At 40.7% G+C, this 18349-nt stretch overlaps 1 protein-coding gene across 9 annotated transcripts in view; it reads right to left on the bottom strand.

Annotated features, from left to right (window-relative positions):
• The window catches only part of FHIT (fragile histidine triad diadenosine triphosphatase), a 1100662-nt gene that overhangs the window by 499716 nt on the left and 582597 nt on the right, over positions 1-18349 (bottom strand). The gene's annotated exons all lie outside the window — the stretch shown is intronic.

Genomic DNA, 18349 nt, shown 5'->3' with positions numbered 1-18349 from the left:
CAGAAAATGCCAATTAAAAAAAGGAGATAATTCAGAAAAAAACACAGAAAAATGGTGTGTGGGGGAGAAACCTTCGCCAGGAGTAAAAGTAGATTTCTGTATGGTATAAAACTAAATTGAAACCCGTTTCGATGTCAGGGTTTCTCTCTCAAGATATAATACATCCCTTTCAGGAGGGGACATGAAGTGGTGGAACTATCATAACATTTGCCAACCATCACTCTACTTGTGCACTGCATCCTGGTCTGTTTTGTGAAATTAGACTGCAAGCTCTTCAGACCAGGGACCATCTCTTACTCTAGAACAACATAGCAAACTAGCTCAACGGGGCCTCGATTTCAGTTGGGGACCCCTGTCATTACTAGACTAGAAATAAATAATTAATACAATTAACAATTTAAGGGTCTTGCATTGAAATCAACTGCAGAGCTCTATGCCACTCTATCCAAGACCCATTGGTAAAATGTACTTTGGGCCCTTTCATGGATAAGCTCCCTAGTCTACCTCCATATGAAGGAACTCTGTTTGGACTCATGCTTGGACACTGGTGAAGGAGACTCCAGAGTAAATGCGACTGATGATCCATATGCTGTTGATGCTTCTTGTGGGATACCATGTGTCAAAAGCGACAAAGAGTCCTGTGGCACCTTATAGACTAACAGAAGTATTGGAGCACGAGCTTTCGTGGGTGAATACCCACTTCGTCTGACGCATTCACCCATGAAAGCTCATGCTCCAATACTTCTGTTAGCCTATAAGGTGCCACAGGACTCTCTGTCACTTTTTACAGATCCAGACTAACACAGCTGCCCTGTGATACTTGTGAAAGGGCTCTCTGGGCTTCAGAGACTGCTTTCTTTCCTCTGCCGGGACTCAGAGAAAAACCCACACCTGCACCTCTCTGAGCCTGCCACCATCTTACCATGCCCCTCCTCCACCCTCCAGCAGTGCCACTGTCCAATCAGGGGAGCAACAGCAGCAGGGGAAGCTGCCACCATTGCTGGGAGCTTTTCCCACTCAGGGGAGAGATGGCAGCGGCAGAGGAGGAAGAACCCAAGGGGAGGTGTTCAGGAGAGGCAGGTTCATGGAGATGCTCCTGTAGAAGCAAAGGAGTGCTTGGTGGCCTCTGATGCCAGCAGGAGGGGTAGTAGCCACCCAGAAGGAGAACAGTACACCTCACTGAGATATACCTAGGGAGCAGAGTAGTGTCAGGTGAGGGGGCTCAGTCCCCCTCTCTCCACCTAATTGGCTATTACAGGTATGTTGGCCCAATCCCTGCACTGTAATCTTCCCAAGGGCCTGACAACATGGGTCAGTCCCTTCCCATTGTTCCCCAGCTGTTGACCGACCAGGATGAGGGTGACTCAGCCTGGTGGCTAGTGTCAGAGCCAGGGTTCGTAGTCAGGAGCCAGAGCCAAGGGTTGAGCCGGAGGGCAGGAGTTGGAGCCAAAAGGGTATTGAGCAAATGTGGGTTTCCAGAGCGCGGCAGGACAGAGGCATGGCTGGGTGCAAGGCAGGCACAGCAGGAACCAGGTAGTACAGGAGCAGGCACTGTGGTGGACATGAGCCTTGAGAAACCAGCAAGCTGCTGAAGGCTTAAGAGCTGTTGTGTTGGCTGCTGGAGCCAACTGGGTGGCGTGGCTAACCAGGTAGCCTGCTGCAGAACAGCTGTGCTGATGAGGCTGCCTGGAGACAATCTCTGCTGCAGGCCCTGATTCCTTACAGGAGCCATCTCATCCCACTCCTCGCGGGGTTTCTAGATCTGTTCCTTAGGCAGCTCCTTGACAGACTGCTACTGAACAGTTTCCTTCAGGTAGCCCCCTTCTGCCTGAGCAGGCGTCTTTTCTCCCAGCTGTTGCTAGTCAATTAATTAGCCGCAGGCGGGAAAGTAGCTGCTCTGTCCAACCTGTGTGGCTGTAGCGGCGTAAGATTTATATCCCCATCAAACAGCATGTTTTGGTTTTCATTCTGCCTAAGTGTTCCAGCTGCGAGGGGAGCTTTAGCACTGGGTAAGACTTCTGAGAGTACCACCACCTATTTTTTTTCCCCAGTCTGACCTCTGCCTCTATTAGCAGCCAACAGGTGAATGGCCTATATCCCTCACTGGAAACAGGAACAACTCAAGTCGCACAAGTGGTTTGACTTTCACATGTGAGGTCACAATGTCATTTTAGGACTTAGTGGTGTGTCTCCATCTGATGGCTGGGAGGATCATACCCCCAGGGTCTGGATTGGTGTAGAAGAGTGAAGAGAGAAATACAGTTTGCAAATGAACTAAATAGTTTCAGTTCATTTCAATTTGGAAAGGTTCAAGTCAGCACCTATTAAAACAAAACTGTTTTCGTCATTCATAACTGTAATTCTTCTAATTTGCCATTTGGCCTCCATATGACAATAACATTTCTAAACATAGTGACTTTCTGACTTTATGAACCCATTCAAGTTGTCTTGTTTCACACAGTTATACTCTGTTATCCCACATTCAATTAAAGTCACATTTTATAATTGACACTCTTAAAAGTATTATATGGTAATATACTAATTTAAGCAATGTCAGCTGAAGTGTGCAGATTTAGCACAGAACATATTCTGATAGATATGACAGAAAACATGAAAAATGTGTGGTTTCTATCATAATGATTATTTTTCAGATAACACCAGCTGTGCTCATATTAAACCAAGTGACTGCTTTCCCACATGACACCAAGCACCAGCATTCAGTCATGAAAGAAATATAAATCTCCATGGGCCTTTTCCACATGCTTTAAATCAGCAGCAATCTGTGCATTTGTATCCATACTGAAAATATGAGGAAAATCTAGGAATGTTTTCCAGCTGGAAGCTCTTTGGTATCTTTACTGACAAAGACTGCAAACGGAGTACATAGAGGAATGCTTATAGAGGTATATTTCAATTTTAATCTCTTACTTCAAAGTTAAGTCGTGAACTCTCAAACTCTGAGTTCAATGGTAGATGAGGGCCCTCGGCACCTCAAGGAATAGCCTTCTTCATTCTTCCCACCCTCCTGGGAGCCTTTGATAAACACATACTCAACTATGCATAACATTTTTTAAACAAAACATGCTATGAAAGGTATCATTCCCTTTATGATACTCAGAGGCTTTAAGGGAGCTTTAATAATCCTCAGGTATTACAAGATTCTACACTGTTTGTTCAAGAATATAGTCTTTCTTGACAGATAACTAATTGAATACTACCACGCTATCAATCAGTAACACCAGAAGTTGCTGAGCAAAAACCGAGTGATGTAGCTAGTTTGCCCTGACATCCACATACATCTATTCAATCCCTTTTGTCCTCTTTTACATTCATCCCATCCTAAAAGATTTGCCATATTACCTTATCTCAAATCCAAGAGAAGAGAATAGACCCATTTGTCTGAGTGCAGTATTTGATGTACAATAGAACCTCAGAGTTACGAACATCGCGGGAATGGAGGTTATTTGTAACTCTGAAATGTTTTAACTCTGAACAAAATGTAAACTTTTGAAAGTACAACCATAACAACTGAATATTGACTTAATACAACTTTGAAACTTTACTAGGCAGAAGAAAAATGCTGCTTTCAACCATTTTAACATAAATGAAACAAGAACAGAAACTAACAGTTCTACTGTATATGGAAATCTAAGCTTTCTCTGCTAGAGGGGCACAAAGTAAATGAGACCTCATTTAAATTATAAGTAAACACACCAAACATGTCTAAGCTAGACATCTCTGCTTCAGACTATAGCACCACTTCTGGTCTCCAAAAACATTACTTTTGCAGAGAAGTTGTGGAGTAAACATCACAATACAACAGTTTTGAGTTGATACTTTATGTTCTAATTTAGAACACACAGCACCTGATTCTGGCTTGTGAGTAACATTGCTCATAAAAGGCAGACTCACACCCTGAGTTACAAATGGTCACTTAGGGCCAGTGCATATTAACCAAAAAGAGAAAAATAATGCCAAGCAAGCAAGCAAGAACCTTGTACAATGAGATGAAATACCAGTAAAATCCTCCCAAGGAGCATCTCTTGGCTCCTTCCTAAATCTGCCAGATTCTGCTGCATCTGTGAAATGGAAGAGCAGAATCTTTTATAAAAGTTTTTAAACCCGGCTATTGTGCTGCCATTATTGGCATCAGCAAGTGGTGCTAGGTGCTAAGTTTGCTGTTTCCCACAGACATTGCATTCTTGTTTAGTAATTCACAAAAATGCTGATCTAACAGAAGGGTAAGGACAACCCACCACCCACTGACCCAGTTACAAAACAATCTTCTCTGCTCAACCTATGTGGGCAGAATGTGAGGAAACTTGCTTTGTATAGCTTTGGCCCCAGTTAACAGAAATGAGCAACAGAAGAAGAGAGACCTACCTAGAGTGGTCAATAGCCCCGTGGTTAGAGTGTTCAGGATGTGGGAGACCCTGCTCAAAATGGGGCTGGGGGGCTTGAACACAATTCAGAGCAGAAACTTGAATGGGGGAACTTCCACATCCCTGGCAAGTGCCCCAATGGGCTATCGGCCATTCTGGCGTCTCTCTCTGTCCTCTTCCTCCTACTCCATCCACCGCACTGTGGAACTTTCATAAACAGATAGCTAAGGGTTAATGTCTCTTTCACCTGGAAAGGAGTAACCTGAAACACCTGACCAGAGGACCAATCAGGAAACAAGACTTTTTCAAATCTGGGTGGAAGGAAGTTTTGGGGTGTGAGTTCTTTGTTCTTTGTCTTGGGTCTGACCCTCTCGGCTCTGAGAGTGATCTTTCTGTCTCCTGGCTTTCTAATCTTCTGTTTCCAAGTTGTAAGTACAAGGATAGTAAGACAATAAGTTTATATATTTTTTTGTATTTACATGTGTGTAGTTGCTGGAATGTTTAAATTGTATTCTTTTTGGATAAGGCTGTTTATTCATTTTTTTTCTTTTAAGCAAATGACCCTGTATTTGTCACCTTAATACAGAGAGACCATTTTTATGTCCTTTTCTTTCTTTTTATACAAAGCTTTCTTTTTAAGACCTGTTTGAGTTTTTTCACTGGTTAAGGCTAAGGGACGAAGGGAGAGGGAAATCTCTTTGTGTTTAATTTACTAAGCCTGACTTTGCATACCCTCTGGGTGAAGGGGGCGGGGAGAGATTAGACCTCTCGGTACTTGTGTTTCCAGGACTGGAAGCAGGGAATCTCCTAGGGTCATCCAGGGAGGGGAGCCTGGGAGGAAGTAACAAGGAAACAAGGGGAGGGGGTTATTTCCCTTTGTTGTAAGACTCAAGGCATCTGAATCTGGGGGTCCCCCAGGGAAGGTTTTGGGGAGACCACAGTGAGCTAGGCACTGTATAAATCCCTGGCTGGTGGCAGCGTTATCAGGTCCAAGCTGGTAACTAAGCTTGGAGGTTTTCATGCTAACACCCATATTTTGGACGCTAAGGTCCAGATCTGGGAAAAAATGTTATGACAGGAACAAAAACAAATTTTGAAACCTCAACATTTTTCACAAAACAGAACTGTTTTCTAGCCAGCCTTAGTTGGAGATTCGTAATGGCACTCTCGGCTCCCTTAACAGCCCACTCCATACAGCGGCCAGAGCACGCTAAATATTCCCCAAGAACTGCACTGCACACCTCTAATTCATTTACAATGTTCTTTTCAATTTTTATTGTTCATGATAAGAGAAAATCCTGCCAGCATGAAGAAAATATCTGCAGCCAACATGACAAAAGAGGAATCTATATTTCCTAACAGCTATGAATCAAAACATGAATAACTGAAATTAACTGCATTGTGCTACAGAGCAGATGTGTGCACAAAGTCCCCTCGATTTTTGCTTTTATCCGCAGTATATTCCCAAAAAGGTCAGAGTGATCCATCCTCTCATCTCTTTGCCATTCATTATTGCTGTTCACTTTATTAAATTGTTATAATCTGGAATTTCTAACAAGTATTTTAGGACTGTGAGTCTACTTTTTTCTCCTTACAAGGAGAAGACTTTAGCAAGCTGCCAATCATCTGCTGGAAGTGCTGTTTAAACAGATGGGTTTGTGTCCTTTGGGAGGATTCTACATGCAAATATCTCAGTTGATGCTCAAGCACAGGTTCTCTTGTTTCAAAATCTTTTTGTTTTTATTTATAGTTTATTGAACCTAAGCATTTTCCACTTTAACAATTATGGTAACAGAGACGCTATACTACGCTGAATGTTTGACTGCTTCTTCAGCGTAACTATTTAAATGCACTGATGTATAAAGCCTATGAAGCAGCACATATCTATGTAGAAGGGCCAAGCAGCAGTAATTCTGGATATTCTCCTCCTTAGTTTTTGATTGTTGAAGAACAATGGTGAACCAAGACAATTGCTTACTGGACAATAACCTGGCTTGCTTTATTGTTACCTTCCCCAGTCTTTGTCTCTCTTACTACCTCATCCAGTTCTATCATGAGCTCTTTGGGGAAAAGACTGTCTTTTTACTGTGTACAGCTCCTAGCATGCTGAGACCTTGATCTTACTATTTAACCTAGAGAAATTCATTGCACCCTTCTGTGCCCCCATTTCCCCTCCCACCCTAAGTCTGTCTTGTCTATTTAGACTGTAAGGTCTTCAGGGCAGGGATTGTCCCATGCTATGTATTTGTCCAGCCCCTAGCACACTTGGGGCCTCTAGGCTTTGCTGTAATACAAACAATATTAACAGCAATATTGGAATTTGAGTGGCTATTTCTCTGGCAGGTTCTTTATTTAATAAAAGTAGATGCTACAGATTAGCGGGTATAAAATAGAGGTCAAATGAGAAAAAATAAAAGCAGTTTATCATGCAGTTCTGCAATCTAAATGCATCATATGACTATCATAACCAATGCACCAATTTGTCTTAACACTGCACGGGTAAAATTGATTTGGAGCTGTGGAATTGCCTTTGACATATTATAGATGGTCCTTACAGAGAGATGCACAATAGAATGGTAGCAAAGTGGTTGGTGTCACCAAGTAAACATAAGCAGCCATTATACACTCAACAATCTGACCTAAAACCATGAAAGTCAACGTTACCAGTTTATCATAATAAGTATTCAATAACACAGAGGCTGTTAGCCAGAACTTCTTTATCTGCTCTTGATCTGAATCTTGTCAGGGGATCTTTAGTATTTACCTAAGTGACCATGAAAACAAGCAGACAGGCTCTCAGTTTTCAACTTAACTTTAAACTGCATAATTCAAAGTGCTGTATTTACCATCATTGGACAGGAGAGCAAGAACATGTGAGACTAGGTCATCCACAATCACACAAGGCAGGAGAAGAGCAGACAGGCACAATCCTTTACACATTTCAATTCTATGTGACACTTGGTAAGTGTGAGACCGTCTAGATTTCGAATAGTCTGTCAGGGTGAAATTCACCCCTGGGCACAGATCCAGCACCAGACCAATGCACCCTGGAATTCCCACTTGAACCCTTAAGTGCCAAATAGGAATTGTACTGGCCTTCTGCCCAGGGGTGAATTTTACCCTGGGTGTCTTGAATTTACACCTTTCTTAAATGCAACTTTCTAGCTGAGAGAGTGCACAAAAATACTTTTAAACACCATCTGCATAATGTGCAGGAAATGCTCCACTGTAAAACCTGGCAAAAATAAGTACTACAATTTAGACAGATAATACTGAGTCTATTTTTTTATCCAAGATTCTTAATATAGGATTTTTTGGGGTTGGGGTGGGTTATTGGGTTGTTTGTTTTGTTACTGTAAGATCAACTGTATATAAGCAAAGTAAGCAACCAGTTATTTTTCCATGTGTATATCTGTCCACACTTGACATAAGGAACTATTTATCATAAAGAGCGGAAGGAATCAAAATCAAACTCACAATGCTATTTGCATTTCCTGACTGCAAGCCTAAGAGAGCGTAATATTTTATATTGGAGGGAGGGAGCAGCAGGTTTCTTCTTAAATATCCTCTGCTGAGATTACCAGAAACAAAGTCTACTTTTCTTTTAAAAGGGTTGCTTGCTGGAATACGCTTATCATCTCTGTTTCAGTAATAACTCCACCCTGTAATATTTCTGAGGGTTCAAAATTGAATTTTTCAATAATCCCTCTACAGCAAAAAATAACCAACTTTAAAGTGTTACAGTGCCCTGTGCAGATTTTAGCCACATTTGGAAAAACTGGGGGTGCTGACTGTAATAGATTTTTCAATGAAAGTGTCAAATGATAGGTATGATTTGCAACACTGAAGGAATCTGGCAATTTCTGCTCTTCATCTTTTTAGAGGGAGCAATGAATCCAGTGAAGATTTATATGGTAAAAACCACTTCAAACCGAAACTGTTGGTGGATAATTGGAAATAAAATGTATATGCTTTTAGCAGCCCATGTTTATGACACACTGCATCACTTTGTATTATGGCATGTCATACATTGTGACATAATTTGACATGACAGCTCAGATTTAAAGGACCACCTTTCCTACTCCACTTTCAAACGGGATAACTACAATGATCCAACAAAAGCTGGCCAGTGGGAGTAGAGCAGACGGGAAAATGTTTGTGGTTTGCCAACTTTAAATTACTGCTGAATAGTTTAGCATATCTCTAGAATAATCCTGTGAAAGAGTAATTAATCATTATTTAGAAAAGGTCTACAGTGAAGTGTGTTTCTTGTCTTTTATTCACACCTGGTGGTTTATTAGCAAACACCACCATCTTTGCATTCATGTACCTGTATTTTATCATGGCTCTTCTAAACTAGTAATGTTACTAGATTATGAGTCAGAAAGCAACAAGTATATTTCATCTAGTCTGTAACTTTAGAACTATCAGCTTGATCTTTCAAAGTGCTGAGAACTTACTTCAGATCCAAATGCTCTTCTTATCCTATGGAATAACTAAGAGATGTCCAGCACTTGCAACAGAACTGAATCTTATGTCTACATGAAAGACAACTGTTGAATCTGGCCTAACAGGCAACTCCAGGATGGATAAGGGGGGTCTTCACAGAGATTTGTACACGGCAAAGTATATGCCACAGAAGACTACGTTAGCCTGACTTTTGTGATCCTACTTAAAATAAATGTTGGTATTGAAAATTTAAACTGAAATCTGTATTTTTCCTTACTATGCAAATGCATGGGTATTTGTGCAAATCTTATAAAGCTAAAGGATGTTTCAAAGAAATTCTCAACATTTTTATGGTAAGCCAAGAGCTACGATCCATACAAACTGCAGTCTGTACAGCACTCCAATGGTAAGTCAGACTGACATTAAGATAGAGTTCAGAATGCAGAGTCAAAACCTAAAAAAAAGCATTTCAATCAAAGCAAATCCTAATCTTTTGTGCATTTCATGATGGTGGGGCATTTAGAAAATAGGATAATTTTCCTGAATCATCCTAATGTGTGAAATTTGTATAAGGATCTCCAGTTTTCTCCACCCAGCATTCCATTTTCCCTGAATGAACTCCTCAGGCAATCATTTTAAAATGAGAGTGAAAAATCCTGGCTGGAGTACCACAAGCATGCTCACAGCCAACGTTTGTCTTTGTCTGCTTCAAAATTAGGAGTGATTTGTGGGAGCATCTTACAAAATGCTAGTAAATTAATCTTTTCATCCTCAGATGCACGTGCTCTCAAAACTCTGGGGAAGTGAACTCTTGCTAGCTCAGCAAAGTTTAGGCCTTAGCGTACCTGTAATAAGATTGCAAAATCACCACCTTCTCAGAGAGAGAGAACAATTTTTATAATAACCTTCATTTCTTCTGTGAATTATCATCATCTTAGGGAAGTCTACTGACCGATCATTTCAATCTAAATTATCCAGATATAACTACCCAATAAAATTTTATGGTATTTTCACATGTATGATTACACTTGGCCATCATAGGACCATGGCTGGCTATCCTCCATATTTATGTAGTACATATTTCCATGATCCTTGGAAACATTGAAATAATTTTTAAAACACACTGAAAGATGTGAATCTCACCAGGGAGTCTTGTATGGTAGCTCAAGCAAATACCTCATTTATAAATTACACAATCATGATTCTTTAGGCCCAATCCTTGCAGTGCCCACAGGGAAAAGTCTAGTTAAATAGAAGCCCTCCTTAAGAATTTTGCCTGGGTAATTATTGCAAGGGTCTGTGACTTTATTCTAAACACCCATTTCCACTTATTCTCAAGTGCTGCCTTCTTGGAAATACTGAAACGTAGCAATGAAAAGCTAAATTCATTTTGTGTCACATTTTTATTTTCTACAGAAAAAAGTTGTATTGCTAAACAGAGTAGGTCAGCATTAAAAATATATTAATGTATGTATGTATATGGTATATATGCAGGTACATGGTATCTCATAGGAACATAGGAATTGCCAGACTGGATCAGACCTGTGATCCGTCTAGTCCTGTATCCTATCTATGACAGTGTCCACCACCAGATACTTCAGAGGAAGGTGAAAGAAACCTTATAGTATTCCAATGTAAGATCATCTGCTGCCACATGAAGGTCTCATCCTAATACCCCATAGTTAGACATGGGCTTAAATCCTGAAGCATGAGGTTTTAGAGCCCTCCAACACTCTTTTTGTTATCATTAGTTGTTACAAATCTGGATATTTTTGTTATCCATTAAAATTTCCAATCCTTCTCTGAGTATTGCTAAATTCTTGGCCTCAATATCTTCCAGCAGCAATGCATTCCACAGTTAGCACTTCACAAATATTAATGAATTAAGCCCCACAGTGCTTCTGTGTAGTAGAAAAGTATCATTATTTCTATTAAATCCAGGGAAACATAGGCACAGAGATATTAGGTGACTTGCACAGAGGAATTCTGTGGCAAACCCAGCAACGGAGCCTAGATTTATTGACTCCTAGTCCTCTGCCCTAATCATAAGACTATCCTTTCTTCCTGAATCAGACTTTCCTCACTGTTCAGAGGCCTGAGATGCTCTTTCAGATGTGGATTTGAACTACCCCAGTATTCAGGAGAGATCAGACCCAATATTCCCATCAGGGACCGAGGGTTTGGCTACACTTGCAGCTGTACAGCGCTGGGAGTTACAGCTGTCTTCGTACAGCTGTGTAGGGAAAGCGCTGCAGTGTGGCCACACTGACAGCTACCAGCGCTGCAGTGTGGCCACATTTGCAGCATTTGCAGCTGTGTTAGGAGTGGTGCATTGTGGGCAGATATCTCAGCGTTCAAGTGGCTGCAACGTGCTTTTCAAAAGAGGCGGGTGGGGTGGAGTGTGACAGGGAGCGTGGGAGAGACAGGGAGAGTGGATTTTTGGAGCTGACACTGTGTCAGCTCCCTGCCTTGCAAGTTCTAAGGATGTAAAGATACACAGCACCAACCTTCAATCATTTAAAAAGTTTCGATTCCTTCCCTCACCCCTCTCTCATTCACTAAATGCAAATAGCCTTCAGACCAGATAAGCAGCTGCTCCAAAACGGACCCCCCCCCCACCCCCCGGGCTGCTTCTCTCCTCAAGCAAACACTAGTTGTGGACATTCCAAAGGAATCCCCCTGCCTGCCTCTGCTTGAGCAAACAGTAGCTGTGTTTGTTTTTTAGACAAGCAGCTCCGGGAGCCCCGAGTTCACAACAAAACAAAGAGTGTTATCTTTACTTAAAAGCATTATGGGAAGGTTCCGGAGGTCAGTTACAGCGTAGTAAGATTAATCACTGTTTACACTGGCACCCCAGCGTTGCAAGAGCAGTGCTATAGTCGTTATTCCCCAGGCCAAGGTGGAGTACAGCCAGCGCTGTAGCCAGGGAGATACAGCGCTGTATGTGCCTTGCCAGTGTGGACGGGGAGTAAGTTACAGTGCTGTAACTCTCCAGCGTAGCCAAGCCCCCAGTGTTAGCCAAAATGACACCTGAATCTGTCACATCGTCTTAAAAGAGATGCTGAACATAGCTGTATATTATACATCAATGCTAGATTGAACAGGGTGAGCAGACAGTAAGTGTGAAAAACTAGGACAGGGTGGAGGATAATAGGCACCTCCATAAGACTAAGCTCCAAATATCGGGACTGTCCCTATAAAACCAGGACATTTGGTCACTCTAAAATTGAGATTTTATATATAAACAAACAAAACCGAGTGAATACAAATGATAGCTTCTGATGTTCTTTTAAGCTCTTTAAATGAGTCTAAATACAAAGATTCCCAGTTCGCCTACAAACTGAACTATTTTGGTCATGAAACATTACCTTCGCAGCATATGGAATGCCCATCAGCAAAAAAGTGGTAAAAAACGGACTAACTTTATTTATTACATTTGTATTGCTTACAAAACCATTTACTTAATGGATGAGTATCATTAGCAGTCCAACCACAAGATAAAGAATACAATGATGTGTTTCATAGGTTCATTAAAATAATATTTCAAAGGAATCATTAGAAACAAGAAGCTAAAGATCCAAGAGACAGTAAGTTATCTGCAGCTAAATGAGGCAGAACAAACATGTTTTGAAATAAGTTAAGAAACACGGTTACAAATATATCATGCCCATAAAAAAAGCAAGGCATCAGGCTTGGAGATTGCTAGGAAGAACGTCACTCATACAATTTACTAACGCAAAGATGTAACAGCTTTTGCAAACGGTGTCTCTGGACTTGCATTCAGTGCATAGTGCTACAGGGGATGTGCCTGAAAACCTGGCACCCAGAAGTTGATCAAATACAGTCAGAAGAAAACACTGGTGAGGTTCTGAACAAGAATCTTCTGTGCTAGAACTAGAAAAGCGAGGCACTATCATGCTTTTAAGCAGGAAAACAGCAAGACAGTCACAGTTAGGCAGAAAACCCTTTGGATCTCAGGCTGTGGGGACTCCATTGGACTGCATGGTGGAAAGGATTTGCCTCCCAAGGAATAGGTGAGGGCACTATAACACGTCATGCAGACGATACCAAACTGAGAGGGATTGCAACTGCTTTGGAGGACAGGGTCAAAATTCAAAATGATCTGGACAAATTGGAGAAATGGTCTGAGGTAAACAGGATGAAGTTTAACAAAGACAAATACAAAGTGCTCCACTTAGGAAGGAAAAATCAGTTTCACAAATACAGAATGGGAAGAGACTGTTTAGGAAGGAGTACGGCAGAAAGGGATCTAGGGGTTATAGTGGACCACAAGCTAAATATGAGTCAACAGTGTGATGCTGTTGCAAAAAAAGCAAACGTGATTCTGGGATGCATTAACAGGTGTCTTGTGAGCAAGACACGAGAAGTCATTTTTCCACTCTCCTCTGCGCTGGCTAGGCCTCAACTGGAGTACTGTGTCCAGTTCTGGGCACAGCATTTCAAGAAAGATATGGAGAAATTGGAGAAATGAGAGAAGAGGAACAAGAATGATCATAGGTCATGTTCTCAAGACCTTTAAAGGAAGGCTGAAAGAATTGGGTTTGTTTAGTTTGGAAAAAAGAGAAGACTGAGAGGGGACATGATAGCAGTTTTCAGGTATCTAAAAGGGTGTCATAAAGGAGGAGGGAGAAAACTTGTTCACCTTAGCCTCTAATGATAGAACAAGAAGCAATGGGCTTAAACTGCAGCAAGGGAGGTTTAGGTTGGACATTAGGAAAAAGTTCCTAACTGTCAGAGTGCTTAAACACTGGAATAAATTGCCTAGGGAGGTTGTGGAATCTCCATCTCTGGAGATAGTTAAGAGTAGGTTAGATAAATGTCTATCAGGGATGGTCTAGACAGTATTTGGTCCTGCCATGAGGGCAGGGGACTGGACTCGATGACCTCTCGAGATCCCTTCCAGTCCTAGAATCTATGAATTCCTCCAAGTGTCTGGGCATTTGTACACAGCCTCAGTGCCTCTCTGTTTCCACTGAGTCCAGATGTCTTGATGGGCCATGGGTTGCCCTACTATGCCTAGCTCAAAGAGGAAGTGTGATCTAAAGATATAATAAATAGAAACTGAAACAGACTGTAAAACACACCAGGGAGAACAAGCTACCCCTGCACAGTTAAGGTTGCAATCCGTTTCCATTCCAAAGCTCTTTTAGGATTCCTATAACTAGCGCTGACTTCAAGAATTTGTCTTAATTCTATTAAACAACTAGAACGTATTCCGAGCATTTTGAAGAATTTGCATAACAGTTTGAAATTAAGAATTTTTAAATTGCACCATTTTGAAATTTTTACCCAGTGTCTAATGTTTCTTCGCATCCCTCTATCTGCCCAAGGAAGTCACATGATACCACAACATTAGAAATGCAGGCAGATGTTGATATTGGTTATGCAAGGGGTCATTTTCAAGGCTGGTAATAGTACAATGATCAAGAAATTGGACTTGTTTGAAATGTAGGCAGAATTCTGTTGATGAAACAGACCAAAAATAAACCCCATGATGACAAAATACTTTCCATCATCAGTTTCCAAACAAATTTAGTCTACATTTCTAAGGCAAAAGAAAGCTCCTTAGTTTGGTAAAATGACCCCTCCTTCTGCATTCTACACCAAAATGTCAACTTAACCTAGGGAGAAGTGCAGATTTGCATTTTCCAGGTGGAGGAAGAGAGTACCAGCAATACTTTTTAATGTTTACACAGGACAACTTTCACCACAGAGAAAGGAAAACAGCCACATTTCTGAGTTGACAAATCCAACTTTTAGGTCTTACCCAACAGACTAAAGTAGGTTACAAAGTGACAATAATGTACTTATGTACTTCGCTATCACATATTTTTCAAAACACACTCACTTAAAGCAAAGGAAGTTAACTCTTAAGGCCATTATCAGTCTTACCCTGCCCACCCAATAAAGAAACGTCATATTCTCATCAACTAGAAATAAACACTTATTTCATCACAAAGCCATGGTAATTTGTGTGCACAACTGCATGCCTCAACTGTTGGAAATCTGTTACAAGGCACTCTGTTCAGAAAACAGTGCTGAGTTACACAAATGGTTTAAAAATTATGGCAGAATTAATTATGTACATTCCAATGGTTTTAGGAACGGTGAAATCGATGACCAAAACAACAGCTTAAAAGAATTTGTTAATTGCGGTTTTCTTATTTTGATAAATATAGAGACTCGTGAAGAATGCAGGAACTTATCTGTACTGTAGGAGTGTCCAGAGACTTCAGTCAGATATCAAGGCCTACAGTAGGCTAGGTTCTGTGTACAGGTTCGTGCACATGCGCGCGCACACACACACGCGCGCGCGCACACATACATACAGAGTCCCTGCCCAAAAAAGTTTAAAACCCAAGTCTGACACATAAGTTTAAGTATCTTTAGGATCTGCCCTAATTCAGTACGATTTTTCCAGGGCATTTGATCTGAGGCTGTTACAAACTTGTAATCTTAGAAAAGCCCTTTGGTGGGGTTTGAAGGACTAACTCGTGCAGAGTCCATGTTGGAGTTGTGGGGTGATCTCAGGAAAGATTATTTGCGTGCGTGTACATTCTTTTCTTATGTGCTTTCACTGTTATGCTTTCAACTTAAGAATAAACGTGCTGGCTGTGAAAGAGCTGTGTGGTAATTCGCAAGTGTTCGCAATTGCATTGCTTGTAGCCTTCGAAGAGTGAGCAACATGCAGATGCTGACCTGGTTATGCAGTCTGGCCTCTCGAGAATAGCAGTGTTGGCAAGGAACAATGTGGCCTGGAAAAACCCCTGGGCAGGTGGGAAAGATACACAAGTCTCTGCCCAAGATAGGAAACAGTTGAGGAGCCTGAAGCCTAGCATGGGTGCCCCTGAAGGACCATGGTGCCATTGCTCTGAATTGTGAAAGCAAGTCTAAGATGAGAGACAACTGATCCTTAGCCCGGTCTGGAGAGCCCATTAAAAGCTAAAGTGAATGTATTCCTCAAGGTAGGTTGAAGTTTGGTATGTCTCCCTAAAAAAGGGAAAGGAATTTAAACAAACAGCAAGATCAAAAGGCACCAGTGAATCTTCTGTGAGGCCTATAAACCCTACAGAGAGAAGCATTCAGAATTATACAAACATTAAAATAAATGCAGACTTTCAAGATGTCCATAGTACTGGCATATGCAGAACTGTTTGCCCAGTTGGGATCTAATGCTGTAAGCGCTTCAGGACAGGATAACCAGGTTGTTGAGTGCACTGGGAGAATTTGCCTCAGCACGGACCATTCACATGAGTGAGTGTTTGCGGAACTGAGCCCATAGCATTTTGTCTGTAAAGCACCATGAATACTTAGATAAACAAACAGCAAACTAGGAAAGTTACAAATTTTTTGACTAAACGTGTGCTCACAGCAGGAGAAAAGATGGTAATTTTACATTAAGTTACCGATTACCAAATTTATTCATTAAAATATAATGAGCTTCATATTGCAAACATTCTGTAGAGCTGATCATGACTTAACAAAATTGAATACACCTAATATTTTATAACTGTTTTATTTTTAGTAAATTATGTTGGCAGGATTGTTCATTGTTAGAGAAATAGCACATTTTTACTCCTGCATTTTCAAGATCTACTATATTAAGCTGTTTGTGATTTTGCTGACTACTAAATATTTAGGAAACAACTGATGGGAGTCGCACATCAGGTCAAGTGTTGTAATCACATAAAAAGTAACTTAATGAAGCAGATTAAACTCTGCCCTCAGATGTCCACACAAAGCTCCCTCTACCTTCAATTGTAGCCTTCTGTGTGTATACCCTGGGGCAAGATTTTGCCAAGTATTATTAAAAACAGTAAGTGTTGGCTGTATGGGCAAAGCACAAAGTGAATACAGAATGAATTCAACTACTTGTAAACTAGACAGAAAAGCCTTACCTACTGCTCCAGTAACTGTTAGATCTCCCTAAAGATTAATAAAGACAAAAACAACCCGAAGCCCCAACAAAGTCATTATTTATATATGATGGTATAACCAGTTTCCCTGGGAATGTCACTCTATTACAGGTCTGACAGTTAAGAAGCAACATCCAGGAGAAAATAAAGTATGTACAGAAAGATACTAAATGAAATTAATGTAAAAAAAACATGGCTAGGAAATGTATAAATCTAACTACATCAGCGAAAAAGATCTCCAAATTCAGCATCGCTCCTAGTATTTCCAAAAGCAGATATTACTACCTAGGGTTTTGTGGCTATTTTAAGGGACTCATCAAAATTACTTTACTTGATTTACAGATCATCGCATGAGCATTTAATTCAGGCCAAAATGGTAAGATACATAGCAATCGGATCGCATGCAGATATTCAAGGGAAAAAAAGGCACTAAATATACTGGAGTTGCCTTCTCAACCTAACAGCAAGAGATGTCTCACTGAAAATTCACTAAGTGGAAGTAGCATTCTGTTTGCCTGCGGGGTATAAATGGACTTGGGGTATGAAATATTAATGTGTTACTTTGAAAGGTCATTTATGTAATAACAATTATTTATAGGCATGAGTGAGAAAACCACTAAGGGGGAGGCTGGGAGTCAACAGTTGTCCCAAACAACAACAGGGTCATTTTTATAAAGGCTGTCATAGCTCCTCCAATTCTTTAAATTTCTTGGTGAGCAACTAATATTAAGAGACATCCCTTTTGTGGATGAAAAAATCCAACTCTTTCAACTCATCCAAGGGGATGAGGAGTGAAATCCACCTCACTTGCTGCAAGCACTTTTCTAAGAAAACATTTTCAGTGAACCTTACAACAAGCCAATCTTAACATTCATTAATAAAGCTCAAGTACTACACTAACGAGCTCATAATTTACTGGTTCACTCATCCAGTGAACCTTTAGAAAATCCAATCCCCAAATTCATTAATAATAGTAAAGTACTACACTCTATGCTAAAGTTTACTTTTACGATGAAGCACAACTCAGTAAGGTTAAATTATTAGTGTATCTGTAGTTTGGGGCAACTAAAAATGATGCATACTAAGCAGGGGCAAGAAAGTCAAGAATGTACTATTGCGCAGTGTCCCTAATATACAATTCACAGATGATTATATGGGCAAGATTTGTTTTAAAAATAGAAGCTTAATGCATCGTTAGGCACCTAAGTAAGGGGCTGGATTTTCAAAAGTACTAAGCACCCAACCAGCTCCCTTTGAGCTCAACGGGCTCAGCCCTTTTGAAACCCAAGCAGGTGGATAAATATGGATTTAAGATAAACTAATTATGGCTCCTGTCTTCTGAAAATCTTGTTCCTAACAATTTATTTAATTTGTTTTTGTTGTTGCAAATTTTAAGCAGCAGTTAAGGATGGTTGGGTGGTGTAAATCAGGTGGGTAGAGAGTGACTGATTATATGGCAGGGGAACAGAGTAGGTCTCCTCACTGTTTATTTGTAGACATTTAATATTTGTTTGCATATGGTGTACATACCCAAAGCAATTCAAACAGAGGGTCACGTAAAATGCAAAAATGTAATTTACT

This window comes from Gopherus evgoodei, chromosome 7 (genome assembly GCF_007399415.2).
Source record: "Gopherus evgoodei ecotype Sinaloan lineage chromosome 7, rGopEvg1_v1.p, whole genome shotgun sequence".
Classification (NCBI taxonomy): Eukaryota; Metazoa; Chordata; order Testudines; family Testudinidae; genus Gopherus; species Gopherus evgoodei.
Note: the sequence above shows the minus strand (reverse complement) of the source record. Positions and strands in the feature narration are given on the sequence as shown.